Source organism: Dendropsophus ebraccatus, chromosome 6 (genome assembly GCF_027789765.1).
Source record: "Dendropsophus ebraccatus isolate aDenEbr1 chromosome 6, aDenEbr1.pat, whole genome shotgun sequence".
In the NCBI taxonomy this organism is placed as follows: Eukaryota; Metazoa; Chordata; class Amphibia; order Anura; family Hylidae; genus Dendropsophus; species Dendropsophus ebraccatus.
Window position 1 is genome coordinate 14,538,808 of NC_091459.1, and position 13,963 is coordinate 14,552,770.

Here is a 13,963-nt window from a genome sequence, read left to right on the forward strand (position 1 = left end):
TGAAAGAAAAATATTTTCCTTGTCTAACTCCTACTGAGAGGTGGTGGTGGTGGTGGTAGTGGGGTGTCGGGTTCATATCACCAAAATCAAGGAGAATGATCTATAAATCTGATCTTTTGTGTCTCCCTTCCAAAATCCTACATAACATTGCTATTGCATCAAGCTGCCTATATCTTTCTTCATGTGTATATGTCAGTTGTCAATGTATTTCAACCCAACTGTAGCAAATTACTGTCCCGCGGACATACCGGTAAGCTCCACCCCCTTGCCACACTATGTATGAACAGTCCTGGCAAGGGTCTTTATAGATCTTTATACATAAAAAAAAAATAAACCATTGCAGGTAATGCACTGAATGAAGCTTGACGTCTTTTAAACTTTTGGAGTTTTGTTTTCTCGTTTTTTGAACGTTTTAGCACCATCTGGAGAGTCAGATGCTAAGTTGCATAATTACTCACTGTAATTATTTATAACATAGATACGGATGTAATAATAGAGAATTTGCCAGTTAGTGAAACCAAAGTATATACAGGTCTATGCCATGCTATTTTAAAGGGGTACTCAAGAGAAAATCCATTTCTTTCAAATCAACTAGTTTTATAAAGTTATACAGATTTGTAATTGACTTCTATTGAAAAATCTCAAGTCTTACCATACTTATCAGCTGCTGTATGTCCTGTAGGAGATGTTTTCTTTTCAGTCTGACACAGTGCTCTCTGCTGACACCTCTGTTCCAGACAGGAACTGTCCAGATCAGTAGCAAACACCTCTCCTGCTCTCCTGTCTCGGACATAGGTGGCAGTCTGGCATACAACATTGACTGGCAAGTCAGCGCAGCCTACTGATACAATGTCCTCCGCCGACCACTACCTCCTCTCCCTTCAGGATGACAAACAAGTGGGGAGATCTATCAAACATGGTGTAAAGTGAAACTGGTTCAGTCGCCCCTAGCAACCAATCAGATTCCACCTTTCATTCCTCACAGACTCTTTGGAAAATGAAAGGAGGAATCTGATTGGTTGCTAGGGGCAACTGAGCCAGTTTCACTTTACACCACGTTTTATAAATCTCCCCCAAGATCCTGGTATCACCGACAACTCTGATACTACTGAATTACACATTTCTCTAAAAAGCTTTGAAAAATTTTATAAGGCAAATGTCAGCTCCGTCAAGACAGTATGAAACAATCCAGTAATAGCCGATTGTAATTACAGAGACAAATTGTAAAAGTAATTCTTCTAGGTCTCCAAAGTGCAAAGCAACTAGATCTGTCAAATTGCTATTTTCCCATGTAATTATATTAGTGAAATAATAATGCCACTCAAATAATCTTCTATCATAGACAAGCAATTAGAGGAAGGGGCAGGTCGGCAGCATCATACACATGACCTAGTCTGTCCTCAGTCTATAAAGTGAAATGATTCTGCAGAGTTACAGCAGGATAGTTATTGTATATGGGGGAGATTTATCAAACATGGTGTAAAGTGAGACTGGCTCAGTTGCCCCTAGCAACCAATCAGATTCCACCTTTCATTTTCCAAAGAGTCTGTGAGGAATGAAAGGTGGAATCTGATTGGTTGCTAGGGGCAACTGAGCCAGTTTCACTTTACCCCATGTTTGATAAGTCTCCCCCTATATCTATATTCTTCCTTAAATCACTGTACAGATATCAAATGAGGCAATAATGTTAAAGTTTGAAGCTGATAATGACTAAAAAGGTCGATGGAAGTCCTATGTCATAGAGAACTCACATCACTACACTCCATCTTTTTGGAAAATTAAGGTGAAATGACCACTAATGCACATAAACAACTGTTTCCTACAGACTTGGAGAACACTTTGCACATTATCAACCCACTTTCTCCACAATCATGTCAAAGGGGTATTCCACTCAAATATAACTTTTGGTATGTTGCTGCCCATGGTGAGACTAACAATTCCTTCCATACTTGTTATTAGCTATTCAGTCTCCTTCCCTCAGTTCTCAGCTGCTGCTTTCTGCTAAAAACACAAAAATGTGTGAGCTTTTCTCTCTCTCTCTCCCCCTCCTCCCTTCTGAGACAGCTGATGTAAACAAGTCTCTGGCTGGCTTTATCTGCAACTTCTGTAGCTTCTTTGTAATGCCGGGAGGGTTAATCTGAGGTCAAGTTACTAATAAACAACAGATCACTGTTATCATTGTCGTTTGTCTTTCAACTGATGGTTGCCTTCTATCACACAGGACGATTACCGGCCGTAACGTCCGAATACGGCCGATACTTGTTCCGTGTAATAGGGCCTTAAGTTTGCACTTTTAGTAAATGTAGGTATATATACCAACTAATCTAGCAGTGTGCCATTAAAAAAAAATTCATTTCATAAATTGCAATAATGTTTATTGAAAAATATATTTAAAAAGAATTATAAAAAAAAAAAAAAATAAAAAAAAAATAGGAGGACAGAACAGGTAAGAGCAATGCTGGCTACCACCAGTATACATTCATTGTCACTGAATAGTATTCAGACATTCACAGTTATATGCTGATATGTAATAAAACACTGATAAGTCATATGCTCATATATCTGTATATAACACACAGCCTGATGTAAAAAAGTGCACAGTGTTATACAGTACAAATAGTGGGCAACATAGAGTAATAGAGATGCTGCAGTATTCGTAATAGAGCGGTATAGGCGATGCATTCAGTCAAATGAAATAAACCTCAGCAGTACAATAGCGGAGACTTAGATAGTGAACTACTTATCCGGGGGAAAACAGCTCCCAGAACACGGCCCTATTCATTCTTCAAATGATGTATTAATAACTTCTCTCTAAATAAAGATTACTATTACAATCTCATTGCAATTTATTAAAAGGTGGAATTCTTTACGGCAAATTATTAGATTACTTAGGTGTATATTGTAGAGGTCTATAGTACTTTTAAAGGGTTGACCACCTTTAGGCATTCTCTTGTAAATAAATACACATTATTCAAATGAGTCTCTTAAGGTCCTATTTAGGGATGGTCCGAACCCGCCGAGGTTCGGATGAACCCGAACGCTCGGCATTGGATTCCCGCTGTCTGCCCGCTCCGTGCAGCGGGTGGATCCAGCGGGAGGACCGCCCGGAAAAATGGGATACAGCCTATGGCTATGGCTGTATCCCAGTTTTCCAGGCGGTCCTCCCGCTGGATCCACCCGCTGCACCGAGCGGGCAGACAGCGGGAATCATTACCAAAGGTAATGCGGATTTCTTAGCGGATCCGCATTTTTTTGTCTGTAGCATCCATTAAAAAAATGTGGATCCCATAGATTTCTGTGCCGCAATTATGGTTCGTACTAGGACAGGTCCTTTTTTTGGATCTAAATTTGTCGGCGGACGAGTGAATAAGTCCTTAAAGGAAGCCTGTCACCCCAGCTGCCAGGGTGAAGCCCGCCTGACCCCTCCGTGGAGCCCCTTATACTTACCTCTTCCTCTAAGTCCCGGTCCCGCCTGTCCCACCGCTGAGAAATCCCCATTGGAAGCCGTGCGCGCACTCACCAGAGATGAGTCCGACGCCCATAGAGAATGACTGCTCGAGTCATTCCTATCGGCATCGGACTCATCACTGGTGAGCGCGCGCACGGCTTCCAACGGGAATTTTTTCGGCAGCAGGATGGGGTCTGGGGCCGGGACTTCGAGAGGAGGATGTATAAGGGTCTACACCGGGGGGTCGGACGGGCTTCAGACTGGCAGCCGGGGTAACAGGTCCCCTTTAACTAACAGTTAAAAGGCTAAAGAAACCAGTTTGTACAATCACGGAACACAATAAATATGCCCATCTTGAATTCCCCTCCTCCTTACGAATCCCTCAGATTACAATAGTGCAAGGATGTACAAGGATAGAGGAGGACTGCCATGCTTTCTACTACAGCTAGGAAATAATCTGCACCCTAAAGCATGTACTGTTCTTAATTTAATTCAATTGCTTCTTTCTGTTCTGGAGACTCTGACAATTGGGTTAGCCAATGTTTACAGACAGATGACTATCACCGATAGGCCATGGATGATATCAGCGCACTCACCTTCAGGTTCACCACACAATGTGCATTGAGACTCTGTAAAGACAAGAAACAAGAAGAGATCAGCTTTTCCACATTTTATGCTGACCAATATATAATATTTCATTGTATTTGAAAAGAGAAAAGCTTGTCATAAAGTGAAAACCTATCAAACGCATTATTAGAAATAGATCGACATATATAGCACAAGATAGAAGTGTGATCCTATAATCCTTTAAGCCCTTGGTGCCATCAGACAGGCACTTATGGCTCAGGCCCTATGCAGTTAAAGGGATACTCCAGCAAAAATCTTTTTCTTTGAAATCAACTGGTGTCAGAAAGTTATATAGATTTGTAATTTACTTCTATTTAAAAATCTCCAGTCTTCTCATACTTACCAGCTGCTGTATGTCCGGCAGGAAGTGGTGCTTTGTTTTCAGACTGACACAGCGCTCTCTGCTGCTACCTCTGTCCAAGACTGGAACAGTCCAGGGCAGGAGCAAATCCCCATAGAAAACCTCTCCTGCTCTGGACAGTTCCTGTCTTAGACAGAGGTGGCAGCAGAGAGCACTGTGTCAGATTAAAAATAAAACACCGCTCTTACAGCAAAGGGGTGGTGAGCACAGAATACCCTGGCTCCCAGGTCCACGCTACAAGCGTCTCTGGGGCAGGTTCTGGAGCACTGTGAGAGTTGCTCTGAATGCCATCCCGATGGGGTGTGGGGTGGTCCATGTCAAGTGCTCTGCGGAGGCACGCTCTCCCAGTGGTCGGGTGAACATTGTAGGTCCATGGGGGGGGGGAAGGAGTTGGGCAACACTCTAAGATGCTGCTGGGGGGCAGCTAGTAGCTCGCAGTTAGTACCATGGAGGGCAGCACGGCCCCATAGCTGCTGCGTGGTCTGCTGCCTTGGTACCAGCACCAACAAGTGTCTGATCACGGATCCACAAAATTTGCGAACATATAAATAGGCACGTAGAAATTAATCAGATATAAATCTGAGACTACGGCGATTAGAAACAGTATCGGCACAGCAGACGTACCTTCCCATAGGGCACACTCCTTTATCCAACCTGTAAGGAGTTAATCCTTGCAGATAGATGGAATAGGTATTATGCTATGTGGGGTGCTCAGCTGCTTAAACATAGTCTCTCTGTATGTAATATTATAAAAAATAAATAGCGGCACTCACCACGTTGTAGCAATTCCTTTGGTCCTGTAGAAATGCTGGAAGGGGTGCAAAACAGCTGTAATCGGCAACACAGTTTGGCTCGCACTGGCGTCTCACCTGCGATAGTATGTTTTAACTTTTTCAATAAAGGAACGATGGAATTGCTACAACGTGGTGAGTGCCGCTATTTTCCTTTTTTATGACATAAATCTAAGACTAGCTGTTGCCAGACTTTTTTTTATGTCAATTTTTCCACTTATTTTCGGGAGGCTACAGCATTTGTTGTAGCTAGGCTAGACTGAGCATCATCTTTGCAGATAGGGCATATACATTTACAGTCATTGACATATTAGCCTTTCCACTTTTTCTCCGCAGTTTCCAGGAAAACAAAAGATAACCTGGCTTTTCAGAACTGTTGTATTTATTCACTCAGGCTGCCTGGAAAAATTTCTATATTGGTTGGAGAATCACATGGAATTATACTGCTGAGAACCTCGAAAAGAAACCTTTTACTCCGAAGAGATGTAGGTGTAGCAGTTTTCCATGTGTAATTATCCGTACTATTCACAAAGGGATTGTTACAGTGTATACAATGATGACTTATTGTTATTGTTCTATTGTTGGGACAACAATATACGGCAAATGTCCAACGAGCAGTGAAGCTGAAAGGAGATGAAGTGGCGCAGGGCTTTCCTAAGGGTGGTATTACATGGGACGATTTTTTGGCGATTAACAATAAACGATCTCAAACGACCGCTACGACAAACAATCTTAAATCGTTCACCCTATTACACAGGACCTTACTTGCGATCGTTCTTGCACTTGTCCATTCCTGACTGATAGACCAGGAAACGACCGAATGACGATGTTCGAACGATTTGTGAATGATCGATAAAAATAGGTCCAGATTCTATCAAACAATCAACGATTTCTGAACAAAAAGTAGAAGCTACAGAAGTACAGATACAAAAATGCGGTATATACGGAGTACAATCAGGACTAACAGTATGGACTAAAACAGGTGATGCAAACTCCCCCAAAAGCCGCATACAGTCCATTGAAAAAAAAGTTAAAAAAAGGAAAGAATGGAGTGCACTCACCAAAGTAGTCTTCATAACTTTATTTCTTCATATCAAAAAATTGTACATAGTGCAGATACGGACAAGGCAGACGCTAGGAAACAAACAAGGCGGTGACAGACTGTTTTGCGCATGACCACGCAAAGATATGAAGAAATAAAGTTATGAAGACTACTTTGGTGAGTGCACTCCATTCTTTCCTTTTTTGATCAAGGATTTCTGGTTGGTTGTTTAATTGTTGTGTGCTACTACATGATACAGTTATTGTTAAAATCTTAACGATTTAACGGTTTTTCCAATCATAATCGTCCCGTGTAATAAGGCCCTAACATTGCTGATATTTCATTGTGTTGGACGTCACAGTGGTCACCTCCTCATTTACCGGGCACGCTTTGCCTATCCTAGTGATATGCCGTCACCGTACTGAGACGACCCTTCAAGTTCGTGATGGAATAAAAATTCCACAAGGTAATTAATCATTCAAAGCCAGAATGATTTTTCTAACAAGAATCTATCCGATGCTTCCCTTCAGTTGCTCAGCGAAGCTTTCATTAATGACACATGTCTGATGCTGCTGACACAATGTAATAACTTTACAAAAAGTTGAAGTTATATCATCATTCATCTCAATGATACGTGACGAAGATACATTTTAGTGTTACAGTAAGTCTAAACCATTTTTTAAAGCAAATATGAAAGAAAAAATAAAAATTATACTACATGGCTGCCGCCAGCATGTAGATCCAGGTGGTCCGGTCCATTTTTTTAAACTGCCGCCCAGTTCCTGCCATCTGTGCCAGTTTTCTTAATCTGCAATTTGGCCCACTTTATGCACTGGAGGCAAGCCCAGCACCCCCAGTTCACAGAACGAGAAACCGGGGCAGATGGTGGGAACCAGTCAACTATATGAAAAATGGACTGCGCCACCGGGATCAATGTTTTGGTGCCTACTAGGTAGTATAACTTTTTTTTTCAGTAAGCTTCACACGTTTGAAGGTCTATGGGGTTACATATTCGCAGATGAATCTTCATTCCACTCCGGATATGTAACCCGGCCCCTTTAACCCCCCACCGCCCGTCGCCCGCAGCCCCCAGCCCGGAGCATACATTACCTGCTCGGCGCCGCAGCTGTGTGTGAGGCTCCTGGTTTCCTTGGGTCCTCCTCAATCAGTGCTGTCGTGCACTGATTGGCTGATGGGAAGCGAGGGGAGCCGGGAGCCTCACAAACAGCCGCGGTGCCGAGCAGGTAATGTATGCTCTGGGCTGAGGGGGTTAAAGGGGCCAGGTCACATACTGGCAGCGGAATAAAAATTCTGCTTTGGGTATGTGACCCATTCAACTTCACACTACCAGGATCCGCAAACTCACAGCGTGAAATCCGCTGCGGATCCGGTACACGTGAAGCTACCCTAAAGGAGAAGTTTGGCGGGGAAGTAAAAAGTCATTAGGGGCAGAGTGTGTGTGTGTGTGTGTGTGTGGGGGGGGGGGGAATAAAAAACAAGTTATTCTCACCTGTCCCGGCGCCTGCGCAGAACCACCTCCAGCGTCTGGACCCTGACAGCTGTCTACTGAGCTCCCTTCTGGCTACATTACTACCCGGGCTAACTCCCACCTGTCTATGACGTGAAACCCAGGTTGGGACAAACCCAGAATGAGGGAGAAACTGGGGTCCAGGAGCACCATGGTGCGGGCTCCGGGAACAGTAAGCAAAATGTGTTTTTTTATTTTTCCCCCACCCCCTGTCCGTAAAGATTTTTTACTTCTCCGCCGGACTTCTCCTTTAAGATTACTACAAACTGTCCCTTCAGTGAACAACTTCGGAAAGGAATTAAAAAACATTCTCCAACACTGACTATAAAGCTGCCAGGCCAGTACAATGCATTGCTTTGAAGTCAATCAAATTGCAGCAAAAACTGAGGTCGTTTTAAATAGAAAAAGCGGATGCCTTTTATGTTTTTTGAAGGTAGTGTGAACATAGCCTTATTATACTAAAAATCTGTTCTCTCTGTTCTTACTTTCAGATACTGTAGGTAGAGCCTGTATAAACAAGAAATTTTGTATAAAATATGGGGTAGAGCCAGAAGCATTTATTTTATTGAACATGTTTATGTTGTTTTTTCTTTTATCGTATGACAATGATCATTTCTGATCTATAGTAACAAACATCTTTAGATTGATGTACATGTAAGTGTATGCTGAAATCGACATGTGCTGCTATTTTGTTCACAAAAAAAATTATATATTTTAAATCACCTGGTGCCAGAAAGGGTAAGAGATTTAAAATTTACTTCTATAAAAAAAAATTTCGTCTTCAAGTACTTATCAGCTGCTATATGTCCTGCAGGAAGTGGTATTCTTTCCTGTCTGGAATGCAGGAGAGGTTTTCTATGGGGATTTGCTACTGTTTTGGACAGTTCCTGACATGGACAGAGGTGGCAGCAGAGAGCACCGTGTCAGACTGGAAAGAATACATCACATCCTCTAAATACAGCAGCTGGTAAGTACTGGAAGACTGGAGATTTTTTTTTAATAGAAGTAAATACAAATCTCTGGCACTTTCTGGGACCATTTGATCTGGAAAAATAAATAAATAAAATAAATAAATGGTTTTTTTTAACTACATCTTTATGCTATGTTCACACTATGTATGTGTGCGGCTGTATTTTTTATGCGGCTGTAAATGTGCGGCTGAAACTACGGCCGTGGAAAAAATAGACATGCGGCTGAAAACATACGGTCATTTACTTGGAAAACTGGTTCAACTAAAAATAACAAATAAAATCTTAAGAAAGTGATTTAAACACCTCTGGCTGCATCTGGGAAAGCAGGGAAACAGTTTACAGGAATCGCTATTACCGGGGTTTGCGATCCTCTGCAGTATGCCGATGCCGATGCCTCTCATGGTTAATATATTGAATTAATAAAACACATTTTCGTTGTAATAAAGTGCCTTTCGTTGTTCAATAATTAAATTTAAACGATTCCATCATTTTGCAATTAAATATACTGTTAAAATAAATATATATATAAATAAATGTATATTTATAAATATATATATATATATATATTTATTTTTTGACAGTCTATTTAATTGCACAATGATGGATTCGTTTAAATTAAATTATTGAACAACGAAACTGATTTTATTTAAACGAAAATGTGTTTTATTAATTAAATATTAATTAGTACAGGAAGCTCCAGTAAGCCGTTAATTCATATTGCCGACAATAGAGCATTCTGTACTAATCATCACTTTACTTTAATTAAAACATCAAATGTTTCTTCTAATTATGTTATCACAATAGCATTATTAGAAGAAACATTTAGAATTATATGTGCGCTCAGCTGATTGGCTGATCGGCTGAGCGCACATATAATTAGCGGGTCCGCAGTACAGTGACTTCATTGTGCTGCGGACCAGCGAAGAGGACACATCGGGGTGAGTATAGAGCTCTCCCCACCCCCTTCCCTGCACTGCACCCCTCCCAGCAAGGAAGGGGGTCACTTAACCCCTTCCTTGCTGGGATGGGTGCAGTCTGACATCAGTCTGGCCCCCAAGGGGTTAAGGGGGATGCAATACATCCTCCCTTAACCCCTTGGGCGCCAGACTGTAAGCAGCGATCTGTAAAGATACTGCATACTGTAAGGAGCACAACACCGCTCACAATAATAATAATAATAATAATAATAATTTTTTATTTATATAGCGCCAACAGATTCCGCAGCACTTTACAATTCTGGATGGGTGTTGTGCTCCTGTTTGTGTGTTTTTTGTGTGTTTCTCCCTTTTTGTTTTTCAGATATCGGTATCTTGTGGATTACGTTGGATTCGGTGGACTACGTCGATGACCAGCGGTTGTTTGTTGTTTTTTTTTTATAAAATGGTCAATGAGGGGTGTGGGGGTGTTTTTATTTGAATAAAAAAAAAATTCACTTGTATCTTGTCTTTATTTCTTTACTTTATAGACTTAGTAGTGGAAGCCGTCTAATAGACGGAATCCATTACTAAGTCGGGGCCTAGTGTTAGCCGGTATAAAATGGCTAACACTAGCCCCCCATTATTACCCCAGTACCCAATGCCACCAGGGGTACTGGGAAGAGCCGGGTGCCAGTGGTCCCGGAGCGTCAAAATTGGCACACCTGGACCGGGCGGCAGCAGGCTGGTAAGATTTAGGCTGGGGAGGGCCTAAACCAATGGCTTTTCCCACCCTGGTGTTACCAGGCTGCTGTCGTTTGGTTTTTAACCCGGCTGGTTATAAAAATAGGGGGGACCCTATGCGTTTTTTTTTTTAAATAAATAAATAAATAATAATAAAAAAAAAATGAGGATCGCAAACCCCGGTAATAGCAATTCATGTAAACTGTTTCCCTGCTTTCCCAGATGCATCCAGAGGTGTTTGCATCACTTTCTAAAGATTGTATTTGTTATTTTTAGTTGAACCAGATTTCCAAGTAAATGACCGTATGTTTTCAGCTGCATGTCTATTTTTTCCCACGGCCGTAGTTTCGGCCGCACATTTCCAGCCGCATAAAAAATACAGCCGCACACATACATAGTGTGAACATAGCCTGAAGATGAAAAAAACAAACAAACATAATTTGTTTTCATTTCGGAGTGTTTCTTGTTTACACAGTTCGCCTTATGGTAAAACTGACAAGTTATCTATGTTAAACAATGATAGGCAACTTTTTTATTTTATTTTATTTTTATTTTATTTGATACCTTTTGTAAAAAAACAAATAAAAAAACTGAATGTTCTTAAAGTTTCTCTATTCCCATCCTTATAACACTTTTATCTTTTGGTCTATGGGGATGTGTGAGGTGTCATTTTTTGCAGCATGATCTGTACTTTATATCCGTACCTTGCTCGCATATATGTGACTTTTTGATGGATTTGGCATTTTTTTCAGCTAACGTTGTTTACTGTGCAAAATTAGGAATGCCATAATTTTATAGTTTGGGCGATTACGCACCCGGTGATACCAAATATTGATATAATATTTATATTTATTTATAAAATGGGAAAGCGGTGAATTTAAGCTTTTGTCAGGGGAGGGTATTTTTTTTTTATTGATGAATAAACTTTTTTTTTTAAAGCAGTAATTTGTAGCCCCCTTGGAAGACTTCTATAATAGCTTCACCGATCTCTCATAGCCATCAATGCTGTATATATGTACTGCATTAATCAATTAGATCAGTGCTCGATTACTATGGGCTGCTGGAGCCCATTGTAATCAAGCACTGAGCCGGGATCAGCATCACTGCGGCGCTGAGGCCGGGCTCGGGCCTAAGGGTTGCATCCAACTTCTGCAGCCGCTGGTATTCAAATGCCACATGCTTGGGTTTGGATGAACTTAAAGGGGTTATCCAGCTCTACAAAAACATGGACACATTCGCCCCACTCTTGTCTCTAGTTCAGTTGTGGTTTGCAATTAACCTCCATTTACTTCAATCGAACTGAGTTTTAAACCCCACCCAATCTGGAGACAAGAGTGGTGCAAAAGCTGGGGGGACAACATAGGGGGAGAGGGGGCCATCTATAAGGGGGCTACATAGAGAGATGCATATACTATAAGGGGGATCACATAGAGTCAGCCTACCCACTAAACGAGGGTGTAAAGGGGCCAATACAGATGTGCAGTTTGTAGAGAGATGAGGATGGTGCCAGTATAAGGAGCCTAATATGTGTGTCTGGGAGATTCTGTGGATTCGTGGCTCGGAGAAGTTCTCATGATTGCCCAGGACAGATGAAGATGAAAAGGGAAGAACTCCGATTAGAGAAGACGTCCCCTGTGAGTCACCTGATGAAACTCCACTGTAATGTCCACTGTGAACCTGTGTGGAGCTGGGTACCTCTATATGACTGTATGAGGTGATAGTGATCTGTGTACAATGGATGTTATTCAGTAGCAGCGGCGGTATTAGTCACTATTAGTGGTGACATTAGTCAGTATGCAGTGGTATTAGTCAGTATGTGGTGGTGGTGTTAGTCAGTATGTGGTGGGGGTGTTAGTCAGTATGTGATGGTATTAGTCACTATGTGGTGGTATTAGTCACTATGCGGTGACATTAGTCAGTATGCGGTGGTATTAGTCAGTATGCGGTGGTATTAGTCAGTATACTGTGGTAATAGTCAGTATGCAGTGGTGTTAGTCAGTATGCAGTGATATTAGTCAGTATGGAGTGATATTAGTCAGTATGCGGTGGTGTCAGTCAGTATGCGGTGGTATCCGTCAGTATGCAGTGGTATCAGTTAGTATGCGGTGGTATTAGTCAGTATGAGGTGGTATTAGTCAGTATGCAGTGACATTAGTCAGTATGAGGTGGTATTAGTCAGTAAGTGGTGGTATTATTCAGTATGCGGTGGTATTAGTCAGTATGTGGTGGTGGTGTTAAACTCAGCACGATGACTGGGGCCAGAAGCAGTCTGTCTCTGTACACTGTGTAGTGGTGATGACCTGTAACTGCATAACCGCTACACAGTACAGAGACAGAAGCTTCTGACCCCATTTACTGTGTTATTATCTGTAATTCCAGTCATGGCCGTGATGATACAACATGTAACTGTGTTGCACTCACAACATCGTCTCATAACTTATCACCGTGTGGCGAGTGGGCTTGTGTGCTCTGAAATGCCAGGGCCGATTTTCAGTCCCTGTACGGCCCTGCTAACATGTGCGCAGTGTGTCGGCACTAGGGGTGCTGGGACCGGAACATGGACCATTCTGGGCTGGGGGGAGGGGAGGCTGCCTGGCAGTGGGACCGGACAATGATTATTGGGGCAGGCTGCATAGGGGGGCCAGATGGCCATATGTTAAGGGCAACAACAGAAAACCAGGTGGCAAGATGTTAATTGGGAGGGGGGGGGGGGGCACAGCAGAGGAACAGATGAGGTGGCAAGATGTTTATGGGGAGGGGGGGGCAGGTTGGGTGGACAGCCCGGGGCCCAGGGTACATTTAATACGCCACTGAGAGTCACACACATTAGACTCTTTAGAGTCCTATTAGACAAAGCAATTTTTAACGATTAACAACTAGCGATAAACGATTACAAACAAGATTGTTTATCGTTAACCTGAATTCATTTACCATATTACACAGAACGATGGTCGTTAGTTAAGATTGTTACTATGATCGTTTATCCCTTCTGATCCCAGCAAAACAATGAACAATGTGCAATTACACTGAACGATTAGTGAATAAATCGGAACTTGAGCGAACGAATGTGGAATTACAGCGAACGATTAACGAGGATTTTAGGTTCAGATCAAAATCAACTACCAACGACACACAAACGATTTTTCAATCGTTGTCTGCAATTAAACAGGACGATTATCGTTTAAATTCAAACGATATAACGACTTTTTTGCACAATAATCATCCCGTGTAATAAGGCCCCCATAGTCTTCTACAACCAGTATTTAATGTTCCAGAGAGGACATCGACTTTCTAAGGGTATGTGCACACAACTAAATAGTACAGACAGTTGGCAGGCAAAGAGTAAAGGGCTATGACCTTCCCTTAAAGGCTTGTAACCAGTATTGGAGGGGGACTACTTTTTCATGGCTCACTTCGTAGCAGATTTAAAGGGGTTATCCAGCGCTACAAAAACATGGCCATTTTTCCCCCTCTCTTGTCTCCAGTTCAGGTGTGGTTTGCAATTAAAGGGGTATTCCCCCCAAAATTATTTTTGCA

General features: G+C 42.0%; 1 protein-coding gene across 1 annotated transcript in view; it reads right to left on the reverse strand.

The window, feature by feature from the left end:
• The window catches only part of DLGAP2 (DLG associated protein 2), a 180,352-nt gene extending 179,458 nt beyond the window's left edge, over positions 1-894 (reverse strand). The window contains exon 1 of the mRNA XM_069974533.1: positions 653-894. The gene's annotated coding sequence lies outside the window, so the exon portion shown is untranslated. The remainder of the gene's footprint in view (positions 1-652) is intronic.
• Positions 895-13,963: the final 13,069 nt, after the last annotated feature.